Genomic DNA, 9190 nt, shown 5'->3' with positions numbered 1-9190 from the left:
AAGTCTTTAGAACAGGAATGTAAGGAAGTAAAGTACACTTGGAAGAGGGACAAGTGGGTGACGTGAGAGATAAGGTGCACGGTTTGACCTTTGGACTTAGCATACTTCCAGGATCCTGCATCCCTTCTCTCCTGATTCTTCCCTTGGGGTGGCCTGTCACGTGCAGTGAACTGCCAGCACTTGGGAGGGGAGCATGCACAGCGTGTTTACTGGATCTGTACACTTGCTCAATTGAGGTGCTCTCCCCTTACCAGCCGAATGTCCATTGGTGGTAATATACCAGTTAAACTCTACCATTTTACCTCTTAGTGCACATGCTCAAGCCAACTCACTCAACTCCTGAGATCTTACTGGGAAGCTGCTTATCACCAGTTTCAGCTGTTTCTTGGGAGACTGCCTTTACCTGGCACTGGATGTGACCATTGTTATTTAGAGAGACGGTTTACTAACCACCTGACCATCATCTGATGGATGTCTAACATTCCTAGAGAGGGAGTGCTCTCCTACCTTGCTTGTGTGTGACTAGCTACCTACTGTAACAATTTCCCCCTCAATAGTCCAAGACCACAATTCTTTGGAGAAAAATGGATGAAGGTCAGTCTTCTGTAACTGCTTCCCTCTCACAGAGGGGCAAGGGTGGTTCTGTGGGTCTTGGCCTCTTGCTAGTTGTCAGGGAAGGGTTTGCTCTGTGGGATGGTGAAAGCAGTATCCAGCCAGGTCCAAGGGAGACATGGGCAGGATTTCGCCTCTGTCATGTCTCACTAATGGGCAGTCTAGGGGTCTCCTGCAGGAGGGTGACTCTTAAATATTGAGAGGATGGTATCCCTCACTAATGATCACCTAGAGCTTGATGGCCTGAAGGCAAGAGAAGACAAATCAGGTTATTAGATTTAGCAGAATGTTAAAGTGAAATAAGGGGGTGATGACAGGTGACACACCCAGGTAGCTGGTGGCTATAGTCATAACTGCTAAGAATTGGGTGTGTGGGGGTGCTAGCCAATTCCAGTACATGCCAAGAATTGCAACACTGATCCAGATTTTTTCATTACCCATCCCTTTTCTTTCTTCTGAGCTGCAGCCGGAGATCACTAGTTGGTTCACTGGAATAAGTAGGGTTAGTCTAAATTGCAGACAAAAACTCAAAAACAACTGATGAGACTAGAACTTAAGAACAGTGTACCATAGTTCTTAAAACATAATTTTTCTCTCTCTAGATCTTATTTTTATGAAAAATAAATCATGATAGGACTGATTTGTTTGCAAAATAAGTTCTAGTCTTATTACACTTGGCCAGATTATTTACACGAAACACACCAAGATTAATCATTTTCCAGAAAGTGACATTTTTAACTTACCAGATGTCAGGAACCCTGTACAGGGACTGTGTAGACAAGGTATGAGGCCAGTTTTCCCAAGGGGTTTTATTGTCTCTGTAAGTCAAATTTGATTCCTTTAAAAAAGCACATTATTTCAGTCAAAGCCTTGATAAAACAAGCAGTGTCTCTAATTGTGTCCTGTTGCAAAAGGAAACAGATTCATATTGCATTTATGCAAATAACTATATTGCCATGAGTTAAGAATATTCACAAATAGTTTTCAAAGTCAGGAGAAATCAGGTAGGGAGAAAAAACTATGCTCCAAATTATGTTGATAGTAGTATAATTTATTTACTCAATTTTTAAAAGCTGTAAATAGCTCAAAAGATAAGTTTTCTTGTCTTTTAAAAACAAATGAAGGATTAACAACATTTTAAGCAAAAATTCATAAAAGAATTATTTTAGTCTTCTATTCATTTAGTCCATGTTCTGCTTGATACTTATGAGCATTTTAGCTCTCCATATCTCTATTCTAATGACACAATCTTGAAGTTATGAGAACCTGTGTTTTATAATACCTGTTAGAGTACTATAGCTATTTATAAAACCACCTTCTAAAAATAATCAAAACAAGACAACTAATGTTCATGGATGACAAAACGTCTTAGGGCAGACACAGTCAAAGTCATAATTGACAAGGAAATTTGTTACCTTGGTGGTACACAATAATTTAACATAGTAATTATGATTATTCCTGATAACATATATTAACTTATGTCAGAGTTATAGGAGTTTTGCATAATTTTGGAACACATGTACCAATAACACATTTATAAAAATATACTCCAAAGAAATCCAAATGTTACCTTTGCATCAGTGTGCTATTGATGTCAAACCCAACTCAACAAAACCTTAATAGGCAAATCTGTTCCATTTTAATCAGTCTGACCATAAGGTAAGATTCTCATGAACATTTTATAACCCTTTACAATTTTCTGTTAAAGAGCAGAACAATACTCTAAGAAAACTGTGTTGTGTTTTTATTCCAATGTTTAATTTACAGACAAACTGAATAATATCCTTTTAATTTTAGCTAATATGTTCACTCACACAATTTCTTTTACATGATTAATTTTTCACAAACATTCCACAACTTAAACTTCTAGCTTTATCTAATCTAACTTTAAACAGCAACTTAACCCTCTAAAATAGGCAATAAACTACATTCCCATGCTTTCTTATAATCTTTTACTAAAAGCATATTCTACTTTCCTTACCTGTCTTGCATGTAAAACTCTTTTTTCAGTAGTCTCAAGTACATGAAAAACAGTAAAACTATTTTTCTAGTAGTCTCAAGTCTCAAGTACTAAATACTTAAGTAGTCTTAATTGTTAGCAACTTTTACTTTTATTAAAAAACTTCGTAAGTGATTCTAACTATGTATGAGGTTTGGAGCACAGGACATCAGACAGAAATGAAGATAAGGCCTGACTCTTTCCAGCATAGCTAGGGGTAATGGCTAACACTGTATATGTCTCCTGGACTTGCCTAGCTTTAAAGCAGAGATATTGTACAGTTTAGAGTCATAGGAGCAGTTTAGGAAGCATTAAGTAGACCTAATATCCTTTAGAATTGTATATTATTTCATAAATTCCCTCTTATAAATCTTCTCATGAATTGCATAGACCATGTACAACACGCTTGGACTTTCTGACTTGTCCTAGACGTTCCTCTATTTAAACAACCAGTCACTTTAGGACAAGATATTACCATACAAGATTCTTTCTTATATAAAATCTATTTTCTTTATAACCTTCCTTACCAGAAATACCTCTTTATTTTTAAAAAGTTTAAATGAGACAAGTCATTTTCTTTCTGTTAGAAAGTCAAGCTTTGTACTGCTTGTTACTGGGTGAGTTCTGTAAAGGAGGAGCAAATGAGGAGGTTACTTACATACTATGGAAGTCATCCACCCTCAACAGATTGCTCAGTTAAATTTTTACTAAGATTTGTCTGAATAAGTATGGGCTATTTCTAAACCCCTGAGGTGGGACAGTCCAGACTGAAGTTATTGGCTGAAGATTTAGGTAGCCTTCACAAGAGAAATAGAGCTACTATAGGGAAAGATGAATTCAGAAGTTGAGTAAATATTAAGCAGGTACCTATCTTGGTAAATACATTTTTGCCCCGAAGAGGTGTGAATTTTTTCTTTTGGAGGGAGGAGGTGCCATTTGCCTCATTACCTGGCAGAATTTGGAGGAGAGTTGCTCAAAGATTAGCACAGAGTAGTCATCCCTTGAAGCCAAAAGGGAAAATTATAATTTTACTTTCTGCCTCCATAGTTGTCCTTGTTCTGTTGATGACAGTGTCTGAACTGGGAGCTTGCTAAAGCAGAGAGCCTTTTCAGGTCAAGGTCACCAGGGGTTGGGATTCTGTCCTGGGGCCCTTAAGCCCTCAGGGAAGTTCCATTTCAGTGGTTGAGCTTGTGGCAGAGAGAACAAGCCATGTGGGTCTTTTTCCTATTTATCTCATTGGAGTAGTTTACCTTCCAGTGGCCTGGCTTCCAGCACCAATGGCAATTACCTGGAGGAGTGTCCTTAGGACAACCTGGAGAGAGCTTGAGAGCTTGTAAAGTAGCCAATACTTGATCCTGCCTTTTGTTCCTGCATTTTTCCTTTTTCTTAACCCTGTTCTCCTTATTCTACTCTTGGTTGTACAAGACTGAGAAGGCTAATCTGAGGACCTCCTGCACAGGGTCACTGGGTTCCACGACTGACTTTTGTAATTTCCTCCCAGCTAACACTTAGGCCAAACAATATTACAAAGGAAACCTAGTTTTTTGTTTTAAGGTTTGGGGAAATCAAACTTTTCCCACCTTTGGGGGATGCATCCGTGGGGCATGTCCTATAGTATGAAGACATAATTACCCATCTGTGAAGAGAGAACAGAAAAGAGAGAGAAAAAAAAAGGAATAGCAATGTCTTCCCTCTACTTTTCTATTATCTTGAATGGGGCATCCCCCAATATCCTTAGGGATGAACTAGTAAAACTGTGTACCTTTGGTCCCATGTCATCACAATTAACCACTTAAGAATATGTACCCCTAACCTTTCATTTATCTCTGTTCTAAAGGTAATCTGTTAGCCTGGGACCACAGTTCATCCCTGTCCTGTGGATCTCTTGTACCTGTGGCCTTGGGCCAGCCTATATCCTTATTTCCATGACCTTGTAGTGACACTTGCTTGGAATATTCTAGAAAAAAATAAGATACTCTCTTTTCTCAGATTTCCATTTTTCATGTTCTTTAAGTAGAGAAGAAGCCTGTTTTTCACCTAACTGCCCAAAGGGGACTGGACTTTCCTCCACTTTCTCTTCAAATATGACCTTGAGGGTCTTGATGCATGTTGTGAAGAGTGCAGAAGTAATTAGAGAAATGGAGGATACAGAAGGAAGTGGTCGGAAGCAAGAGGCATAATCATGGAAAGCCTTAATATCCTTGAATATATAGCAGCCCTTGAATTCAAGAGGGCAATGTTTGCTTTCCCTCTTGATATAAATGAAGAACCTCTGGAAGACTTAGAGCTTGGGGGAAGAACTCGCAATTGGCAAAAGAAGAATTCTCTCTCCTTCCAAATGGGTGCTAACTCAAAAAAAGTAAGTAAGTTGGATCCTTAAAGGATCAGAGTGAGGCCCTATGCAGTTAGACAAACTGCTTCAAAAGCCACTGAAAGCTCAACTCTGAGGTATAATAGGAACAGAAAGTATATGGTAAGTCATAAGGAGCTGGCAGAGCTGGAGTTCCAAGTAGTGGCTGTCCTGGAAATGTGTCAGCAGACAAGGGAAGGGTTTGTGGTCATCTGAGCTGGTAGGGTAAACACGAGTATAAATCTCAGGGGATTTCTGCAAGGCAGCCTGTGTCTTTGCTGCCAAACAAATGCAGCAAGAGCCATGGGTGCACAAATAACAGGGAGTGTGTGTTTAAGAATTCACGTGGCATGTGAAGTTAAAGCAAAGAGGCAGACTTGCCTCCAAGGCAGATAGTTCTGTGGGTGTGCAAGGTCATTTCAGAATACAGGCAGAGAAAACAGGAGAATATGCTGTTTGGGTTTTTGGAAAGAGCTGATTTTAGTTGAAAAAGCAGAGGAAACCCAAGACATTGCACGGTTTTAGGCTTTAGCCCTACCACTCTCATAAGCCTCCTGTCCAGGAGGGCCTGTCTCAGATCTACTCAGTGTAGACCCCAAGGTTATTCCCACCTCTGCAAGCTGCCAGTCAGGGTGAGCTGAGAGATCAGCCTGGTGGGTGAGTGTAAGCAGAGTCGCTTATGGCCAAGAGGAATTGTTCTGAGGGTTTGTTAGTAAGCAGGAGAAAGAAGGGGAGAAGAAAACTATGTGTGAGTGTTGAATGCCTTCCGCCGAAGCAACTGAGGAATAAAGATCTCTTAGCATTGAAGATTGTGTCAAAGTCACAGAAACAAAATATGTTAATGGCCAAATGAATTTGAGACACACAGCACCAAAGTATGTTAGCAGTGGAAGGTATCTGAGTCACATGGTACCAAAACACGTTCCCAGCAAAACATATCTATGTCATGGCACCAAAGTATGTCACCAGCAGTAAATCCATATGGGTCTACAGCAACCCCAATTCTTGCCTCCTCAGAAGAAAGAATTCAACCAAGGAGGTATAAGACAGAAGGAGAGATACAGACACGTTTTCGAGCAGGAGTGAAAGTTCGTTAGAAAGCTTTAGAACAGGAAGGAAAGAAAGTAAAGTACCCTTGGAAGAGGGCCAAGTGGGCGACTGGAGGGATCAAGTATGTGGTTTGTCCTTTTGACTTGAGTTTGATATGTTGACATGCTTCCTGGTTCTTGAGTCCCTTCTCCCTTGATTCTTCCCTAGCGGTAGGCTGTCCGCATGTGCAGGGGCCTGCCAGCATTTGGGAGGTGAGCAGGCACAGCGTGTTTATTGGAGTTGCATGCGTGCTCACTTGAGGTGTCCTTCCCTTACCAGCCAAATATCCCTAGAAAGACATATATCAGTTAAACTCCACTATTTTGGCTCTTAGTGTGCATGTTTGAGTCCTGTCACCCAGCTTCTGGGATCTTATCGGGAAGTGTCTGATCACCAGTCTCAGGTGTTTCTGTTTATTGGGAAATTGCCTTTCCCTGGCACTGGCTATAACCAATTATCATTTTAGAGAAACAGTGTAACAACTTCCTGACCTTCATTTGATGGTCCCCTGACATTCCTGTTTGGCACAGGGGAAGAGGCTTTCCTACCCTGCTCATATCTAACTACCCATTGTAAGAGCAATACACAGAATAGATACATGATCTTATATATACATCTTACATACAATATCATTTCAAGCTTCTCACACTTCAAATTAAATGGTGCCATATTAACCCTAAGTAGCTTGCAGTAAGTTAAAGATGCCTATTGTAATCCATATAGTAAGCATTATTATTCACAAAATGCCATAGCCAAAAATTCAATGGTAGAAGGAATATGTAACACTGAAAAATTAACATAACCCAGAAGAAGGCAGAAAAGGAAGAACAGCAAAGCAAAATCAGAAGAAATTAAAACAAAATTACAGAAAATTAGCTAATGGATATTAGAAAATTTACAAAGGCAACCCCAACTATACCAATTATTACATTAGCTGTGGTTATATTGTCAGATTTAATAAAATAATCAAGATCCAAACATCCTCTTTAAAAGATATGTGTATTTAACATAAAGAAACAGGTAGCCTAAAACAAGCAAGACCTAAACACCTCTTTTTCTTTTTTAACTTTGTTTTAGGTTCAGGATATTTGTAGCAAATATCCTCTTTTAAGATACGTATATTTAATATAGGGCACAAATAGACTAAAACATAAAAGATGCAAAAAGATATACTCTCTAAAATGTGAAAATGTAAATTGTGTGAATACTGTAATATCAAAGTTTGCTCCAAGAAAATAAATATTGCCTGAAATAAAGTGCAACATTTCATTAAGACATAACAATCATAAATGTTTGCATACTTAATTAACAGAGCTTCAAAATACAGCCATGTGCTGCATAATGTTGTTTCTGTTTTGCATATATAATGGTGGTCCCACAGCATTATAATGGAGCTAAAAAATGTATAGCCATTGTAATGCAGTGCAATGCATTACTCATGTGCCTGTAGTGGTGCTGAAGTAAACATACCTACTTTATGAAGTAAAAATGTTGTAGTAACTAAGTTGAATTCATGATTGAAGAAAGAAAAATATTTTTGATAAGCTTCATGTAGCTGAAGTGTACAATGTTTATCTAGTCTACAGTAGACTGTGATTTGTTTTTCTAAGACCACCAGAGTGGGCACAAAAGAACCGGCGAGTAGGCAAGGCTAAAAGAAAAATTGCAAATTTATTCTTTGGTCATCTAGCTTCAGGGACCGGAGCTGGGGGGTGGGCAGAGTTTCTAATACAGTCCCGACAAGAGTGGGGGCTGAGAAAGCCCGCCCCTGGCCCATCTGCTGGGAGCGACTTTTCTAGGAGTGGAAGGGCAATAGGCGGGGCACAGGCATGTGGGGGGGGGGGGGCGCTCCACAGGTGCCACCAGTTAAATCTTGGTCTCTTCGGATTGACATCACCTGGTGCATGCCTGATTAATCTGCACCTTCCCGGGCGTTAGCTGCATTTTCGCACACACGGGTAAAAGCTGGTGATGAAGAAGCCGGAAATATGCCATCTTGCCTCCGTTCGTCCAAACAGTCCAACCTTTTATTGATAATAGTGATAAAGGGGCGCCGTGGTCTGTCTGGCTACTTCCTGCTCTTAAGAGGCGTCGTTAAGGTCGGGGCCCATGGTTGGCATTTGGACGTATGGATGAAGAATAAAATAAGGCACAGTATTAGTATAGGAATGAGGAATGGAAGCATTTGTTGGAATATGGGCAAAACCCAGAAGGATGGTCCTGGCAATGTTGGGGAGTATGAGATAGTTAAGAAAATTTAGTAAGTTTGAGGTGAGTGGGGGAAAGCCAAACTGATTTTCACTGATTGCTTTCAGTAGGGGCCCTTTTAGCTGGGAATGAGAATTGCTTTCAGTAGGGGCCCTTTTAGCTGGGAATGAGGAAGGAGTGCACAAAATAGTTGTTGGCTAGGCAGCAATTAAGGAGTGGAGTTTTTCATGGAGTGGATGGCTTTCCCCTTACTCCTGCTACAGAGATATTGGATGGAAGGCGAGGTCCAGAGAAGGACGGCAGAACAGAATAGGTAGCCTCGCTGTTGATTAAAAAATTGTCTTACCCGCTACCAGGAGAGTTACCCGCGGCTCGGCGAGGGTGATAGGGGTCCCCGAGTATCGGCACCTTCAGTTGTCATCGTCCAGATGTAGGAGCTGGAAGGAGCTCCCAGGATCCTGGGAAAGGGGGTCACGTGGAGACGCAGCACCTGTTCTCAGGGTGGGGCAATCAGACTTCCACTGTTCTCCCTGCTGGCAAGCAGGGCAGGGGGTTGCTGGTGGACGAGGGTTAGGACATTCACTGGCCCAATGTTCTGATGCCTTGCACTTATAGCAAGGCTGCGTTGGGGCTCAGGGACCCTGCGGACACCTGTTGGCATAGTGTCCTGCCTTGCCGCACTTATAGCAGGCTCCTTTTGCAGCCTTGGAGTCTGTGGGGTGTGTGCTCTCTGGCCTGGGGTTACACTAGGCTGTAAAGCCGCCGCTAGGAGCTGAACCTTCTGTTCAAGGTGAGCTTGCCGTCTCCTCTCTGGAGTTATAGACCTTAAAGGCTAATTTAACTAGGTCTTGTGTTGGTGTCTGAGGACCATCCTCTACCTTTTGAAGTTTTTTTTTTTTTTTTTTTTTTTTTTTTTTTTTTTTTTTTTTTTT

The 9190-nt window shown here is 40.8% G+C and overlaps 1 long non-coding RNA gene across 1 annotated transcript in view; it reads left to right on the top strand.

The window, feature by feature from the left end:
• The first annotated feature begins 559 nt into the window (after window positions 1-559).
• LOC111524469 overlaps window positions 560-9190 on the top strand; it is a 40350-nt gene continuing 31719 nt past the window's right edge. Inside the window, exon 1 of the long non-coding RNA XR_002725798.1 lies at window positions 560-594. This is a non-coding gene — a long non-coding RNA (uncharacterized LOC111524469). The remainder of the gene's footprint in view (window positions 595-9190) is intronic.

Source organism: Piliocolobus tephrosceles, chromosome 19 (assembly GCF_002776525.5).
Source record: "Piliocolobus tephrosceles isolate RC106 chromosome 19, ASM277652v3, whole genome shotgun sequence".
Taxonomy (NCBI): domain Eukaryota; kingdom Metazoa; phylum Chordata; class Mammalia; order Primates; family Cercopithecidae; genus Piliocolobus; species Piliocolobus tephrosceles.
The sequence above is the reverse complement of the archived record's forward strand: the minus strand, read 5'-3'. Positions and strand labels throughout refer to the sequence as shown.